Here is a 19,495-nt window from a genome sequence, read left to right as displayed (position 1 = left end):
TTTTTATAATTTGAACATGCCACTAGTGAACATTTGAATAAAATTGAATATGAATTGAATAGATGATCTATTCCAGGCTATCCATGAATTCCAAGAATTAAAGTACAGGCCTTAAAGTCAATACGCGTAACGGAAAATCTATTTGCTCCTTTTAAAAATGCAACAACTTCTTTGTGGTCACTTCAACCAAATAGGATATGAATGGAATGCATATTCCATTTAACGCCATCCAAAAATTCCAAGAATTGGAGTACAGGCCTTAAAGTCAATACGCGTAACGAAGATCAATTTTCTTCTTTTAGGGATTCAACGCGCTTTTAGTGATTGTATAAATTAAGTAGAATTTGATTTCTTGTTTAATGCTCATCCAATTTGGTTCTATGGATTACTAAGGGCACGAACTATTCACAAAAGAGATAACAGCCCTCAGCTCCCAAGGTGCTGAAATCCTATACTTCAGGTAATTCTTGGTTGAACTGGGATGCAACAATAGTTGAAGGTGTATCCATTTTTCTATGGATCGCAAAGACATTGACCAGTTTTTAAAAGGTATTAGATACTTCTGGTTATGCATGTAGAACTGAAGTAATGTGCTCCAGGGAATTCTTTGATGACTTTTTGAATCAAAAAGGCCACAAACTATTGTTAAAAAAGAAAACTGTTTCTTTTTTGCTACGCATGTAGACCGTAAGACCAATACTTCAGGGAATTCTTGGATGACCTGGAACGGTGCGCATATTAATGGCGGCTTCGAGCGTTCGGATTAAAAAGAGCATGAACCACTAAAAACAGACCTTTATTTACAATTGTAGATCCGAGAGCTTTATTCCAGTGATTCTTGGAGCACCTGGAGGGGAATTGCTATTTAAGGCATATTTAATTTGAATTGATAGATCAAATAGACCAACTATTTTCAAAAAGAGATGACAAACCTTTGGTTACGTGTGTGGATTTCAAGGCCTCTTCTTCTTCTTCTTCTTCTTCTTCTTCTTCTTCTTCTTCTTCTTTTTCTTCTTTTTCTTCTTCAATGGCTCTACATTCCAACATGAACTTGGCCTGCTTTTCAACTTAGTATTCTATTAGCATTTCTTCAGTTATAAATTGAAAGCTTTCTATGCCCGCCATTGCATGAGTATGTATCTTGTGTGGCAAGTACAATGGATACACTATTTATGCCCAGGGTGTCGAGAAAGTCTCCAACCCGAAAGAATCCTAGACCGGACCGATAATCGAACTCGCCATCTCCGGATTGGCAATCCTACGCCTTTGCTCGCAAGGCTATTCGAGACCCAATGCCTCTCATCCAGGGGTTTCTTGGATTACCTAGGGCGGAACAGTTATTGAAGGTGAATTTTTTTTTCTATGGATATGAAATTCAGATCCAGTTGTCTTCACCAAGTTTTGCTTAACGTAGTTTTTAGATCATTCATCGAGTTCTTCGAAATTGGGCTTCGTGGTCGTGCAGTTAGCGTCGTCAATCGTCTAGATGCATGGGCTATGGAGCGTGGGTTCGATTCCCGCCCCGGTAAGGAGAAAACTTTGGTCCACTGGGTGTTATATGCCCTGTCCGTTGTCTAAGTGTTAGGTGTTTAAGTGATCAGTCTGTACGACCTATGGTCGAAGACGGTGTTCCTGTCTTTTTTTTTCTTCAAAATTCAATTAGGGGGAGATCCCCCAAGTCCTATTACATGAGTAAAGACACCATTTAAAATAGTAATATTTTTCACTTGCTTCAAGTTGTAGATATTAACACGTGTTAATAAAGCTTATTTGACTCTCCAGCTCAATTTCTTACATCCTACTCAAAATTCCCTCCAATTCAATGACATCTTCAATTTTTGTTTCTGCTTATTTCTGTGGCTTTCTGATACATCAGCAAGAAAAAACAATTGAATTGAAGTAAGTTTAGCAAAACAGATGAAAAGAATGGCTATTTGATCATATGAAAAAAATCACTGTCCGGACCCGGGGGACAGCTAACGGATACGGAAATTGATTTCGCACCATAGATACATTATATATCTAACAAATCATGATTGCTATTTGAAACATGACTAATATTGGCCATCTCGACATAACCAGAATGCTTCTTCTTCATCTTCTTATTGGCATTACATCTCCACACTGGGACAGAGCCGCCTCGCAGCTTAATGTTCATTAAGCACTTCCACAGTTATTAATTGCGAGGTTTCTAAGCCAGGTTACCATTTTTGCATTCGTATATCATGAGGCTAACACGATGATACTTTTTTGCCCAGGGAAGTCGAGACAATTTCCAATCCGAAAATTGCCTAGACCAGCACCGGGGATCGAACCCAACCACCCTGATTCAAACCTTCTGAAATAAGGCGGAACATGAAAATGTTTGACATTTTTTAGAAGTGTCCGGTATGGGAAGATCCATTAATTACGTAACGCAAAAATTGACCATTTTCAATCCCCCCCCCCCCCTTCCCCCTATGTCACACTTTTTGTATGATATATCTAAACTTTGTATTTGAACCGTCACACTTCGAGCAACCCCCTTTTTGGGAGATGTCCGGTGCTGGGGGATCTCCCCCTACTTCCAAATAACTTATTGGTTGCAGCGAACAGTTCAGATTGGTTTTATCTGGGAAGAATTTATAGTCGATTAGGGCATGTTTAATTTGAATTCGCTTCTTGATTGAGATGCTACATTTGTTTTGCCTTGTTGGCCATTATCTTGGAATATAACTGATACTGTTAGGCTTATTTTCTTGAAAATCCATTAGTACAAACTAGTCTTCTTGGCTTTTGTACCTAGACGGTGCAATTCATTAGCACTGATTTTTAAATGGCAATAAGACAAGTGATTCATTTAAGAACGGATTCCTCTCATCACAGCGAAGAAGCCGAAAATATGCGAAAGGCTAAAAGTCACAAAAACTAATTCATGCGATGCTTCAAATAAAAGTTTAAATTCAATTCGACTGCATTACGATCTGTTGGGAAAAAGTAGAAAATGATACTCAATACCTATAATAATACCTTTTAAATCACCCACCCGTAGGCCCCTCGTAAATAGTTGTCGATGCCGTCAAAGAACATCAGCGCAAAACATGAATCAAACAGAAACAAGAATGAATCGCGATGCGGAAGCGTTTTCGCGCTTCAGCAGGTTTTTCGCACTATTCGCGCACCGTTCATCGCTCTAGAAAGCCCGAAGACCGATGATCCCCATCCCATCCCCGCGTGCGTCGCGTCGCATCGCATTGACTGACTGTGTCACAATCGCCGTATACATTTCTACGTTCCCCGGTTGCCTGGTCCTGTTCTCGTCAGATGTCGGCATTACTGCTCGCCGCCAACAACAGGTTCTTGGGTGGTGTTCATCGAGCGCAACAGAAAAACAGTGTGGTTAGGTCAGGGTAGAGGATCGGGAAAACGAGAAACTGACCGTAATATCGGTAACATCATCAGCAGTGTGCTGCTCGGTGTCGCGTCGTCGGCGTCAGTAGGTGGCGTAGGAAGGTTGAAAGGCGAGGCGCAAATGAGTGAACGCAAGAAACAAGATCGATGGGATCCTTTTCTTTAACCTAGTTTCTGTATGGGCGGCACACGCTAGAAGCCACAGTATTAGTGGTTCGATAACTTGTTTGGGCGATTTTGGATATTTATTCCATTTTTGATTTGGCCGTTAGCAATACGGCTACGCATCTTTAATCAAATTAGAACAGGTCCGGATGAGATTTTTAAACTTTTAAATATTGATTGTTAATTTCTGAACAATGATCAAAAGAATATAAAATAATTCTATGAAAAAATGGGAAAGTAAAGGGTATTCGGCCATACTTTCCATACTTCTTGTAGTCAGTATAATTTAATACTAGTGCCATTTAGATGGTAATAATTAAATTATACGTTGAGATCAGGTGGTTCAAGGAATGCAAGAGGATTATTATATTTCCCAAACACTGACTGATGTGAAATCTATCCAAACTGCTTTCAAAACCGTAAATACTTGAAAGGTGAGTTACTACAGTTTTCTTAGCGTAAATCAGCGTAGCCTCTTGCCAACGCCAATCTAATTCACTAGGGTGGCCCATTCGGCATCCCAAATAACATTAAAATATAAGCGCATGCCTTTTACAATCTCGTATTCCACAAACCGTTCCGCTGATTGTATCTACCAATAACGTGCCTATTTACATACATTCGCATATTTATGGTACGTACCAACACGCGGCTATTGCAGCAGCATGATGGTGTTCTGCTACGCGAGAGCGCGCGGCGGGATAACGAAACGTTAAAGTGCGCGCGCGCGCAAGTGCTGCAAAATTGGCAACAGTAATCGCTTTGATTGTAGCTTATGGACATGGGAGCTTCAACTTCAAGCTAATTTGGCAGTGGTAGTTGTGAGTTGGTACAGTCCGTACAGCGATGGATGGATGAACGGCACGTTTACCAACAGTTTGGCGATTGCACTTCAAGTAATAACTCAATGAGAGTAAATTTTTCGTTCGAAAACTATTACTATCATTGTATATTGAATAGAATTTAAGTTTTATCATATATCTGAACATTACACAATTCATACACCATAGTTGATCGGAAAACTACGGATTGGACTATTCATCAACATGTTGAGGTATGTGGATAGAGACAGGCCAATTGAAGATTACTGTGCTTTAACCACGAAATTTAACTCAAATAAAGTTGCTAATGCCGTGAAAATGCTTAATTAGCTTAGTTAAGCAAAGATTGATTGAGATAGAAAAATGTTCTATATCCAATGTTACCATTCTCGTAATGGTGCATCAGAAATATTAGAATCTACTTCGACTCGCCCGAGCTGCTCACGGACCAGTGATTTGTGAATGTATTTCCACACCTGTTTAAAGTTTTGCATTGCCCGAGTCTGCAAACGCGGCACGCCAAATTTCGACACGCCAACACATACGAATTACCGAAATGCAACCCCACAAGCGGCTGGCGGTGATGGTGACCGGTGTGGGCACATACATAATTGGATGATTGCCGGGCCAGCAAGGAGGAGCCCCAGTCGATCGGGTGATCAATACCAGTCTGGTGCTGTTCGAACTGGCTGCGGGTGCGTACGCGTGGCGGCGTTGCGTTGGTGCGGTGGATCGCGACTGGCATATTGACAATGCAATTGCCTTGCAATGCCGCCCGCTTGAAGGATGCGTATGAATGGCATTGCCCACCATTCGATCCGCATGCATCGATCCAACTTATTGGTACTTGCTTACCGCTGACGACGGATCACAGAGCACAGTACACTCGCGTTGATATCGTATGCTCGGAGCAGTTTTAGTTTTGTAGGTCAGTACCATTTAGTTCGATGCATGGTGTGTCTAGGCTAGCACTGATTCATCGCAACTGACGAGGATCAACTGATGTTTATAGAGAACCGGCCCATTTTATCCCTGATTGCCTGTGAGCTTAATCGATGAAAGCCTAAATAGTTGTAACTCTGGCCCATAGATTTATGACGTGGGTCTCCGTAATTGGATCTTAGCTTTGAAATTACGCGAGTACACCACTAAATGTGTACAAAATTGATCCTTTGATGCAGATTTGAATTTTTAAATTGACATTTAGATCGCTAACTCATTTGTGGTACATAAATGTCCTACATAAATTCTACATCAAAATTAAACAAACCAGGATTTGTTTCTCCTTCTCCTCCTTATTGTTCTTCTTCTTCCCCTTCTTCTTCTTCTTCTTGTATGGCTCTACATTCGAACTGGAACTTGGCCTGCTTTTCAAGTGTTCTATTATCAATTCCTCAAATATTAATTAACCCTTAAAGGCGCAAGGCGATTTTTTTAGAAATCGTCGGAAATATTTTTAACGTAAATAACCATTGAAATTATTAACATTAAACGTATTTTCGGTTTGTTGTTTTAAAACAACATTGCGCATTTAAGGGTTAAAAGCTTTCTATGCTCACCATTGAATGAGAATGTATCTTGGCAAGTATAATGGATACGCTATGCCCAGGGAGTCCAGAACTCGTTCAACAGTCCTGATGGGAATCCGTTAAGCAGTTTCCCAAATTCGGTATTCGGATTGCCACTGAATTAATATTTATTTTGTGTATCAAACCAGACATGTAAGGCCAGACCGAGAACCGAACTAGCCATCTTCGGTTTGTCCACGCTATATCTGCAGTTTGGCGTTTTCGAACGTCCACGCTGTATATCCGTGAAAAGTCAATACACCCAGGTTTTTTTTACACGGTTGGAATTCATTAATTTCTCGGTAAACCTGAACTTTCACAGCTTTTTAAATGCCCCCTGAATTTTCTTTGATTTTTTTGTGAGTTTATTCGTGGGGTTAACTAATTGTTTCGTTGACGCTGAAGGTCTTAAACGACTAAAACTAAACCGTGTAAAAAAAACCTGGGTGTATACAGTGAACGTTCGCTAATTGGGTTTTTCTGGTTGGGCGCTTTTTAGTGGGGGTTTCGCTAATTGGGACGGAACCCAACGTTTTGTTTCCGTGTTTGGCGGGATTGATATTTTCGGGCGCGTAAAATTTTCCTTTGTTCAATGCAAAAAGTAAACAACATTGACGCTTGTCAAAGCGTCTCAATTAGCGAACGGCATTCGATAGTTGGGGTGAGGTCTTGCCCCAATTAGTCATTTAAAAATGGTTTTGTGCGTTTTTTTACAATTACCGGACCCGCACCTTGCTACGTAATCCGCAAAAGTCCATATTCGCTGCAGCATTACATCCTTTAGCATCAGGTTAATGTTGTAACAGTTCAAATATTTCGTACTTACTGGTATCACTTTTTTTTATAAAGAGAACTTTTCAAATAGAGAGACAAGAGACTAGTATACCAGTTTAATGAATTCAAATTCACCTAGAAAACCAGTACATATGTCACTAGAACTGTGAACACTACACGGTGATGGCTTGGAATGAATATTCAAGTGGACGTAAGAGTTTGCAAAAAATATTACAACTACGGTCAGAGCCAAAATATAGAAGTTCGTATGGATAATTCGAAAACCTATCGAATGTGATAAAAGGTAGTAGGTCAGTTTAACATAAGAGTAAATGGGACAACGCTAAACTAAACTAAATTCCACCAGGAATTTCGTGGGAGTGAAGAATAGAAATTTGGCCACTTCGAAGATAGATCACGCAATCATTTGATAGTACGGCTCGATCACGATCGGTAGTTAATAAAACCTGCGAACTAAAAGTTACTCTTGCGTTCTGGCAGTGAATAGAAAGCGTTTGCCCCAAACGTGTTTAAAACGTAATTAAAGTCTAGTCTATTCTACACATACACTACCAGTTCGTGAAAGAATCATGGAAATCAATAGCACACACAAGTGTTCGGGGGTTACTACTCAACCGGCCGTTGAGTATATGGCCGTATTAAATATAATTACTTGTAAGTTTCACATGTAGAGGCGCGCCCAACATATTCCTCCAATTTTAAAATTTCTCACTAGCGCTTTCTGTTGACGTTGTCATACTTTATTCCGTACAACATGTACGAGAGATAATGGTACCGTTAATGAGCGATGGAACTTTCTGTTTGTCTGTGGTAAATGATTCGATTACATCTATTACTTTTCTAGCCAAATTTTATGTTTGAAGCACATCATAAATGTTATTTTACTATAAAAACAGCCAGGCCTACTGTGTAGTGTTGTTCATTTTCTTGACTTCACGATTTTGCAAAACAAGTTCATAGGATTGTGTTCTGAGGGTATTTGGTTCATCTAGTCACATTCCGGAGCACTCTGGAATGCTACTTCCCTGGGGGGATTGTCCACTTTTTGATCATTACTGAAATCTGGCTTGCGACGTATCAAACGTCATGATTTTGCAAAACAAGTCCATAGGAATGTGTTCTGAGGTTGTTTGGTCTATCTGGTCACATTCCAGAACACCCTGGAATGCAGCCAGGTTTCAGTATTGATCAAAAAGTGGCCACTTCCCCCAGGGAACCAGCAATCCAGGGTGCTTCGGAATGTGACCAGATGGACCAAATATCCTCAGAACACATTCCTGAAGACATGTTTTGCAAAATAATGAAGTTTGATACGTCGCAAGACAGGTTTCAGTATGTTTTTGTATTTATTTATTTTCGACAAAAAGCTCATCGGATATTAAAGTCTCTATGGAAAAGAAGGGTGGGGGAAACCATAATCTTTTTAAAAACTATACAATACTCATACAAAGATCATAATACAAACAATAAAAATATCTTAAGGACTACCAGTAGTCTACCACATAAAACATAAAGTATGTGAAATCTTTTTATTCTATCGGAGAAACGGCTAGATGACTCATCAAATTCAAAGAGGTCCTCAACTACTGAGAATGCCCTAATACATGGGGATACCGGTTCGTTGAATCCAAACAGGTTTCTATGAAATCTTTGCACGAGCAGAGTAGTACTTCTCAATATTCGAAAGCAGTTCTGGGGCATCTATTTTTCCATTGATCATATTTGCAACCAACAATATTTGCTGAATTTTTCTCCGGAGTTCTAACGTGTACAATCCTAATAACCGGCACCTTTCAGGAAATGGTGGTAAATAAGCTGGGTCTCGCCAGTGCTGCACGAATTAAGCGTTTCTGTTTGATTCTAAGGTACCACGAGATTTGATGTGGCACCCGGTAAAACTACTGATGCATTCTCGAGAATAGGACGAACGAGTGAACAGTAAAGCGCTTTGAGACAATGTGGATCATTTGGCTATTTCTGTGACAAAACCAAGTTGCCTGCAGTTTAGAATTCAATAATACGCCCAAATCATGCACTTGTGTAACCCTGGTTAGAATTTCGCCACCAATGCAAGCCAGGTTTCAGTATTGATCAAAAAGTGGCCACCAGGGGACCAACATTCCAGAACGCCCAGGAAAGTGACCAGGATGGCCAAATACCCTTAGAATAAATTTCTTTTGACTTGTTTTCCAAAATCATAAGGTCGCAAGCCAGGTTTCAGTAATGATCAAAAAGTGGGCACTTCCCCCAAGGAACCAGCATTCCAGGTCATCCCGGAATGGGGCCAGATGGACCAAATACCCTCAGAACACATTCCCCGAGCTTGTTTTGCAAAATCACGAAGTTTGATACGTCGCAAGGCAGGTTTCAGTAATGATTAAAAAGTGGCCGCTTCCCTCAGGGAAGCAGCATTCAAGGGTGCCCCGGAATGTGACCAGATGTACCAAATACCCTCAGAACACATTTCTATGAACTTTGGCGAAATCGTGAAGTTTGATACATCGAAAGACGCGTTTCCGGCTTGATCAGGCAGTGTCCATTTTTCCGGACCGGGAGGTTACCCCAGTACTCCCATTAATATCTCTGGAACCAAGTACATTTTCAAAACAATAACCAATGTCTCTGGAACTATAGGAGTTTTGTGATCGATTGCAGAAAACAGAACCAAATTCCGATGCCAGACTGCTGAGAACCATCGTTTTGAAAATTTAGTTTTACGTTTTACGTTTTCCTTAGGGAAACTATATACATAAACATGATTTTCTGTCTGTCTGAACCTTATAGACTCGGAAACTATTAAACCGATTGGCGTGAAAATTTGTAGGTATAGGTTTTCGAGGCCGGAGAAGGTTCTTAAGATGGTTCGAAACCCCTCCCCGCTTTGGAAAGAAGGGGTCCCATACAAATCAAACACAAATTTCTTCATAACTCGAGAATAAATCAAGCAAATGAAACCAAATCTGGCATATGGAGGCTTTGGAAGAGATATGTTTCTGTGGTTGATGGAAAACCCTCCTCCTTCTGGAAAGATGAAACAGAAATTTGTGCATAACTCGAGATCTAATCAGAGAATAAATCAATTTTAGGCGAAACGAAGTTCGTCGGGTCTGCTAGTAATGGAATATTTTTTCGCACGGAAAACTTCACATTGCAGGCGTTTTTTGAGTTACGAAATTTTCTATACTTGCCAGCTCCGTACTAAACAAGGAATTTCAGTAGCGGAATCATTCCTTAACGATTCGGTGGCCTATCTACGTGCACAGTACTTATCAGCAGCGTACTACCATGTACTACCCTTTAACACGTAAATTCAAATGTTTGCCTTCACTTTATTTCAACTTGTGATGTGGTCCCCCTTATCTGCAGTTATTCCGATGAGTCATTGGGTCAAATGCATCAACTTGACCACAACTTCCTTTTTTGGTGAAATTGTTTGGCTAAATGTCACTTTTACGCCAAATACCCAAATGAACAGCAGTAATACCTCAAACCTAAATCCCAACCTGATCCGTCCTGAAATTACGCAATCTAACCTTGAGTCGCTACGAGTATCTATGTCCCTTTTCCTTTACTAATGTCGATAATAATATGATATCGATTGTAAGTTTTATAAAGAGTCTCGGCTCCGTTGTGTCAGTGTCAAACACGCCTGAGCTTGTCAAATAAACGCAATAGAAAAAAAATGTCGGTTCCGGTCTCTATTTATTGCCTACCAATATCATCGGAATCATAACTGGATGGATATCATAATTCTTCGTATCTAAAATGCTGAATTTCAATTTTCCGTGGTGTATTTAGCATTTATCGTACCAAAGGTTTTGTTTAATGGCCCAGAGGGGCTTTCCCAAGATACCCATTTTGCAAACGTAGGGCATATGGCTCAATCTTTAGCCTACTATGCTGTGGTCGAGCAAACTCATCGTTGTAAATAGTCATAAAAAAACTTCAACTGAAATTTTACCACCAGACGTCTTACTTACTTTTGGTTATTACGCCAAGTAGTAAAAAACAACACTATGCACAATCTTTTGTTTTAGCTATCAAAGTCTCGAACGAAATGAACTTTATTTCGGCATTTTTTCTTAATCTTAGCTCTGATGGTGGAACCATTTTCAGCTCATAAAAGGTTGGTGCATTATTTACTACAAATCGTTTGCAAGGTAGGAAATTAAATATTACAATATGCTGCTTCAAACGAAAATCGTGAGCTGAATTTTGGCATCGAGTTCTCCAGATATTATCCAAAATGTTTTAGTTAATCGTGTCGCTATGCTAACAAAAATTGTGAATTTAATATAAATACAAAAATAGTTTGAAAGTTATTTGTTCATCAGTGTACAAAAATAGGTAAGTTTATTTAGAAAACTACTTTATTGGGTAATAGAAAAAAAAACTTTTGCACAGCTTGCCTGCATAAGTGAGTGCTAAATACACACCCAAAGTGATATTTCCACGCAAGTTTACGTTTATCAGCTGAAGAAGTGCATATATATATTGCGTAATGTAACAAAACATGCTTAATACACCTTTTTGAAGAATCAATCTTCAGTGGTGAGCCAGCCAAAGGCTGAAAGCCTCTCAAATAAAGACAATAATAATAATAAAGAATCAGTGATGAATATGGGCCCTTCTAAACCGTGCGGTAAGATTCGCGGCTACAAAGCAAGACCATGCTGAGGGTATCTGGATTCGATTCCAGATGTCGCACAGACTGAATACTTAACACTTAGCGCATAAGACAACAGACAGGACATTCACACAGCACTCAGTGAACCAGCGGGGCGTTTTCCGCTTCACGAAATGTTTTCTCCTTACTAAGGCAAGAATCAAACTCACACTCCATGGCTTGCAAATACGCTTAGACGCCTGACGCCACTAACCACGCGGCCAAGAAGCCACCAGGTGCAAGTTCCAGAAATTTCACTGGAAAATTATAAAGAATCTCCTTTGGGAATCACAAAGAATTCCCTGCGGAAATTTCCAAAGATTTCCTGTTGAAATCCACAGAATTACACGTTGAAATCAAATGTTTTTACGGGGAAGGGCCGTTTGTTGTTTGGCCGAATAAGTCATTAATCTGAAACTGTAATGTCGTTCGGTCGAAAAGGTCATTTGGCTGAAAAGTCGTCTAATCGAAAAGGTAATTTAGCCAGAACGGTCTAGAAGGTCGTTTGGCATATAAGGGTCATTTGCCCGAAATGAACATATGACCAAAAGTGTTGTTTGCCCAAGAAAAATCGTTTGACCGAAAATGCTGCTTGGCCGGACGAGGTGACAGAAGGTCGAAAACGGTTTGGCCAAAAATGTCATTTGGCTGAAAGGGACGTACGGGTGAAGATCATACGGCCGAACTGATAATTTGGCCGAACAAGACGTCTATTCCGACAGCTAATTTGTTCAAGAATGGCGTTTGGCCGAACGGGTCGACGTTTTCGTCATATAATCCGATCAGCCAAATAACATGTTCGGCCAAATTGCAGGAAGGGCTACTATCGTTTCGGTCAAATGGAATTTTCGACGACAAGGCCTATTCGACCAAACGACCTGTTAGAGCAGTGATCCCCAAAGTGCGGCCCGCGGGCCGCATGCGGCCCTCGAAGCCTTTTCCTGCGGCCCGCGAAGGGTTTTAGAATATACACTACATGTGGCCCATTGACAAATATCACATCCAGGAAAAGCTTTCACCGTGTCCAGTTTTTCGTTGTACTCTGGCTGGACATACACACTTAGTTTTTTCAGCAATTTGTTCAACTTTTACCCGGATTCGCACAGCCGAGTCGCAGCAAACATGTTTTTCGCCGAGATATCGGTCAAAGTTGCTTAAAATCAGCAAATAATTTGCCAAAGCCCAGGTAACAAACCTCATTTTTGACAAGATATCAGTTTTTTATTTTGCTGGGCCCAAGGCTGTGCGGATTTTGCCGAGCTGCAGAAAAAAAAACTGAGTGTGTATGTCTAGTTCACATCATTTTGATGTTCAAGAAACATATAAACCAAGAATCTTTTTATCATCAAGATTAAATGAATTTCTCACTTGATACATGCTATGTAGGCTAGGCAACATACTTTGATGGTATTTTTGGAGCTTTAACCAAGCTGAATATATAACGTCCATAGGTAAAAATAATGTTGTCATACATTGCACCCTAATATGAATTCTTTCATTCTTCAAAATAAGTTAAGTTATGGCAAAATTCGATTGAAAATTTCTTGATTTATAATTCCTGAAAATGCGTCATGTTAACGTACTTCACACTAAGAAAAATGTTCAACGAAATCAAGATTTTGTCATGCTGCGATTAGTTGAGATGATGAAGAAAAGGACTGGGATAATTGTTCTTATTTTCTGAATTTGTTAGCTTCAGATATTCAAACGGGTTTACATGTGCATAGTACGACGTTTCGGCCCGTTATTAAGTATTTTTCCAGATGAGCATTTTCCTTGAAAAAAGATCAAATAAACGAGTCGACACGTCGGGAAATGCAGGTATAATCCCGTTTGAATATCTCAGATCGAAAAAGTCAGAAACTAAGTACTGCTGGTTTCAAACATGCTGTCGTTATTTGCAACGACTTTCATTGAACAATAATCATCGAGGATACAAACAGTTCAAACTCTTAAAATCGGTCGAGAGATGTTTATTTGGTAAAATAGTTTTGCCAACTAAGCCGAGGAGATTTAGTAGCGAAAGTAAAATTTCACGCTAAGTCCGCTATCGCAGAAGTTTGTAATAATATGAACTAAAACTCGGCTACGCTGTAGTATGTAATGCCCCTACAAGTACGTTTTTTAAACAAATTTTTTTTATTGCTTTGTATTATACTTCAAAATTCAATTCGAAATGATAAACAAATATTGCAAATATACCGCGGCCCGCTTCTACAGTTCAAAATTGCTATGTGGCCCTCGATAGTGAGCAGTCTGGGGACCACTGTGTTAGAGCATATGACTTTTCCAGCCAAATGACTAGTTGGTCGTACCGTAAAACCGTTTTTCACATAATAACCGTATCGAAAAATATGGAATTCGGCTAGATAGCTTTCGGCTTAACGTATTATTCGGCCAAGTGGTATTCGGTTTATCAAACGACCCTTCGCTTGGGGTCGTCTATTGAAAATTTTCTCGTAAAATTTCCGAAGAATTATTAATGGACCACCTTAAAAATTTCACGTAGAAATCCAAAGAAATTCCGAAAAAAACCCAGTTGAAATTCCGTTGGAAACAGTTTTTGTGAAACTTAAAAAAATCACAAGGAAATTCTGTTTAGTGGAAACTCCGGAAAATTCTCGACGAAAAAAAAATCAAATTATGCATGCCCGGTGGCAACTTAAGAGCATTTTCTGTTGAAAATTCGAAAAACTTGGAAGAATCTCTTGGGACAGCTCATTAGATTTTTCCGGCGAAATAAAAAGATTCTCCCGTTAATGTCTTAAAAATATTCTAGAAAAAAAAACTTTACGTTACGAACGTAATAAATAAATCGCCAAGCCTTCGCCGAGCCTACGACTTATGACAAACGCTGCCGCCGACGATCGGCGCTGACCTCTAACGGTAGTCAGTACTCATGAACGGACCAACGGGATATTTTATTAGATTTTATACAACTAGAATAAAGATTATTTGAGCAAAAGTTAAATTTTCAACGACAACAAAACATGGCTCGATTATCCGGAGTGATTTTTTTTTTCAACACTCAGGATAATCGAGTCCGGCCTGTAAGGATATTATGCTAAACTGTATTAAAATCTGCCGTCTGCCGCTCGTTGGTTGCCGCTGAAATTCCGACTGCTTGAAATTTATCGAAATCAACCCTAATTTCACGGCGATAAGATTTTGCTGAATGCACCCATCTTCTCAAACTAAAACCAATTTAACTGCAAGCTTCTTCTTCTTCTTCTTCTTCTTCTTCTTGGCATTACATCCCCACATTGGGACAGAGCCGCCTCGCTGCTTAGTGTTCACTATGCACTTCCACAGTTATTAACTGCGAGGTTTCTAAGCTAGGTTACCATTTTTGCATTCGTATATCATGATGCTAGCACGATGATACTTTGCCCAGGGAAGTCGAGACAATTTCCAATCCGAAAATTGCCTAGACCGGCACCGGGAATCGAACCCAGCCACCCTCAGCATGGTCTTGTTTTGTAGCCGCGCGTCTCACCGAAAGCTGAAGAGGACCCAAACTGGAAGCTATAAACACTTATTCGGGAATCGTTTACTCAAGTGTCCTCCCTTGAGCAAGATTCTTTACTACACAAACTCATTTGCGATTAATTATTGACTTGTGAAGTTCCCGACCACTCATACCGCTCTACACACACACATTTGCGAATGTATGATTCACAGGGAGAAAACATTAAGTCTGATACAGAAGTACCTACTTTAGCCGCTTTCTTCTTAATGCCAGTTAGTTGGCAACATTTCCATACAACAGCAACTGATTCTAGGATCAACCAACCCTGGTGTGGTAGCTTCGCCACTATCAGAGTGATGTGCATTGCATGTCGCGGAATTTCAAGTTGCAAAACCATTCCAGCTCGACCCACATTGCTGCGCCGCGTCTTGAGCCATGATAGCAGGCGAAGTTCAAATTCCATCAGCCAACAGCCAACATAGTGGCGTGGCGGTCGGTAGTTGGTCGACGGCGCCTTACATATGGCAGAATGCAATACTCATAGGCCAGCCTGCTAATTAGAAACTAATAGCCAATCGGGGAATGATGACGGTTGATGATGGTAAGGAACGGATTACCTCCATCAAGCTAAATATGTAGCAGTACCTGCGCGTTATTAAGGGTATGCGATATTGGATTTTCAATGTCCTGGCAAACCAAAACCATTCACGGTTTGTTTTACTTTGAAATTTTGGTTAAAAAGCGATTTTCTTAACCACCAGTGACATATTGGCTCTACTTCCTTCCTGTCAAAAATCGTTTAGGGGTGATCTTAGTCTCGATAAAGACATAATTATAATGCTTTTTTCCTTGTTGGGTACATTTTCCACTGCGACCAGTTGGTTGATCTATAATTGCTACTGGGCAATGGCTAAATATTGGATATTGGCTAAGTATTGGCTATCTTTTTGTTTTTTTACACACTGCTGAAAAAAGCACGTAAGGAAGTATGTACGACGTACGTTCAGTCCAGAAGCAGTAGACTATTTTTTCGGAAATTAATAGCGGATTCTACAATTGACAAATTTGTAGAATACGATTGATCAAATTTCCAATAATTTGTTGAAGAATAAAATAATATAGGTAGAATTGAAGCACCGCATCGCTGAAGCATCGCATAGCCTTACTCGCCGACATAACACAGTCGCGGTTTGACGATTCATTGAGGAAGTGCAGCATCGTAGCCCGAGGAACGAATAAGTGGAAACAGTGTGACCCTCCGTTACTAATAGTTTATGATCTTTGAGGTTAATTGAATTGAGTTATTCCGCTTAGCAGGTAGCAATAGCAGATGATTGACTACAATTTGTAGGTAATCGTCCACATCCACACTACAATGTGTATTACTTTTTTCCTCGGCTAGGGTAAAGTATCTTTTCCATTATTGATAATTTGCTTCTGTATTAGACGCAAATAAACTATTTAGCTTCAAATTTGTGCCGTTATTTTTATTTATCTAGCATTTTTAATGCGTATTAATTACAAAGATAAGAAAAACACAAGCAAGTAAAATAAATATAGGGGCATTGCCTCTATATCACTAAAATTCGAACTGTACCAAAAATTACGTAACCCATAGGAAATGAATTTCGCCGCAGCAGTTCGATACAACATATAAAGGGGCGATCACTGAAACAATCGTGTTCCCTATCGGGCGTATCGAAACGTGAATCCGCATGCGACAGTTTTTCCTCACTAAAACGTGTCGCATTTCCCTATCGATAAAGTGGATCGATTGGTCGTGCAACCGCGCTCGCGCGGCATAAAACAAAGGGTATTTTCTTTCGATGTTCCATTTCTGTACAATTCAAAAAAAGACGGAACGGAATAGCGCTAGCCGGTTTTCGGGGGAGCGTTTCTTGATTGATTTTGAGCTTTGAGTTTTTTTTTCGGGTTTGGATAATTCCAATACGAAATATGCTTGATATCGCATTACGATTGGTACCACCCAGAAAATCAGAATAGCTTCCTATCCAGTGATGCAAAACAAATTAGCCAGAGGAAAAAATCAAATTAATCCGTCTAAGGTAAATGATGCCTTCATCGTGTACTATAGAAGGCATATGCGAGGTCAAAATTTCTCGCTTCGCAAATTTAACTTTAAATTCTTCGGAATTTCCACTGGCATGTGACATTATTCGGAATTTCCACAAAAAAAATCCACGAAAACTGATGACCTTACTGGATCTACAGTTGGGAATCAGCCGGAGAACTGACGAAGTGAAACGATCACCTTGATGTTGATAATGAATCCAAGCAAAGGCCGTAGACTGGTTATACTTTGTCTCTGGGCGCGTTTTGAGGAGACATTTTGGAGTGGAGCACTGACGGAGTAGGATAGGATTAAAACAGGTTTACTCACAGGTTGCAGTTGCAGCTTTGAAAATGACTGCAGCCTCGGCAGAGAACACGATACATTGCGTCGACAGGTTATCGAAAACGGTTAAATTCTTCCCGTGAATTCCTATTCGGAAGACTGGACATCATCGAGTGTATCTGGCTCGTACCCAGTGCAGTCAGTACCTGTTGCACCAAGCATCTAAGCTACAAATTGATGGCGGGTTTCCGAGTTATCTCAGTCTGGAGTCGGGGTATCAATTGAGCACTGATAGTTACTACTTAACTATAAAGCAAGATCTTAGACGACTTTGTGTTGGCTGGAAATCAACGCCTTAAAAATGCTATACAATTTTCCGCTGGAAAAGTTCTATATAAAAGCTAAGACGAACTGCAATCCACTGGAAAAGTTCTATGTTAAAACTAAGACGAACTGCAATGAAAATTTCTAAGGATTTCCCGCTGAAATCCATAGAATTTCTCATTGAAATAATTTTTTTTGAACGGAGATAGATTGCTTGGCAGAAAGTAATTTGTTGTTTGGCTGAATACGTCGAATAAAAAGGGGATGTTTTGGCCAATCAGCTCGCATTTTAGGTAATTTTTTGTATGGTGGGGAAGCAACTTTTGTTATATGCACTTCGAAAGCTAAGTTTGCCATCACATGAAGCTCGTTCTATGCTTATTAGTATCCAACTTTAGGCGCGAGTTAGCATTGACATTATTTATAAATAATTTAATTACATTAAATCTCGATTCCAATGAACTATTAACAGAAATAGATTTTTATACCCCACCGCGGCAGTTACATCTACGTCAAATATTTTAAATAAATTATGCAAAATATTGTCCATTAAACCAAATGATGGCTATATATAATTAACATTGCGATGCAATTGATTTAAGTATGTCCAAATCAAAATTAAAACAGTATTTTTGTAACCGTTAGGTTATCAACAGTAGAAACATCTTATTGTACAATTACTAAGAGCAATTACAATCTAAGAGCAAAAGTGAAAAGATCCGTTAAGGTGCTCGGAACTGAATGTGAATAATTCTCGCTTAACTTTTCAAAAGGACCTAAGTAACATTTTTTTTTTCATGAATTAATTTGAATAGCGCAATCAACAGAACAACATGAAAGCTATTGATTGCAGTATCAAATTAATTCATGAAATTTTTTTTACTTGGGTCCTTTTGAAAAGTTAAGCGAGAAATGTTCGGTTAGGAAAAAAATAAGTACAATTTGAAAGTCTGGTTGCTTGGGCAAACGAACAATTTGGCTTGTGCAAACAATATCTTTTGGTCGGAAGGGACATACAGCCGAAAATGTCATGGACAGTTTCTTCGGCTGAAGAATTTGGTTAGCCAAAAAGCTCATTTAGCCGTGAATGCCGTTTGATCAAAATGGTCGTTTGGCAGAAAGGGCCATTTGATCGAAATGGTCACTCAGCTGAAAGTGTCGTCATTTATTAGGCTCAATTGTTTAATTAAAAACTCTACGGTGCCGAAAGCATTAGAAATAATACAACAAATTATTTCGAAGAAGTTTCAGAAGTATCTTGTATCTTTGGTGGAGATCGGTTGGCCGATCCCACAGTTATAACGTGTTCCCGTCGTTGAGTTGTTGACTGCACTAGTTTCTTTTCCTCTTCTTCCTCTTTCATCTTTCTGTGGAGGTCCGTGTAGCCCATAATTCCCTTCTTCACAAACCAGATCCGATCCGTTTGGATTTTGAAGAACATTGTTTCACCTATCTTCCCGCGTTCTACCATCGAATCCGGTATCTCGAATGTTTCCGTTCGATCAGTTGAGTCGGCGTCCAGTTCGACTACATCTTCCTCTGGCACTTTAACGATGATATTTTTCCTTGCTTCCGCTGGTGTTTTTCCGCTTGCTGCTTTGAAGCCGATAACAACCCCGGAGTATGATTTTGGTTGTCTTTCTGGTCCATTTTCCTTCATTTTTGTTTCCTTTTTCCCGCTGTTTGTTCCTTTTGCTGATTCACTTTATTCCTTTGTGGACACGTATCTTTTCGATGACCTTCAGCTTGACACAAAAAGCATTTGTTCCGTAAATCCTGGTTGAACACCATTCCCTTTCTTTTCGACACTTCGAGTGAAGGAGAAATTTCCTTTTTCACATCGATATACACACCTCTGGCACCGGTGTACAAATGATCCAGGCCAATGTTTGGCGGGAATTTTTCCCGAACCACACGATCAACTTCTCCATACTCCGTAAG

General features: G+C 39.8%; 1 protein-coding gene across 1 annotated transcript in view; it reads left to right on the top strand.

Annotated features, from left to right (window-relative positions):
* The window catches only part of LOC134225891 (patched domain-containing protein 3), a 308,883-nt gene that overhangs the window by 22,920 nt on the left and 266,468 nt on the right, over positions 1-19,495 (top strand). The window lies entirely within an intron of this gene.

This window comes from Armigeres subalbatus, chromosome 3 (assembly GCF_024139115.2).
Source record: "Armigeres subalbatus isolate Guangzhou_Male chromosome 3, GZ_Asu_2, whole genome shotgun sequence".
Lineage (NCBI taxonomy): Eukaryota > Metazoa > Arthropoda > Insecta > Diptera > Culicidae > Armigeres > Armigeres subalbatus.
The sequence above is the reverse complement of the archived record's forward strand: the minus strand, read 5'-3'. Positions and strand labels throughout refer to the sequence as shown.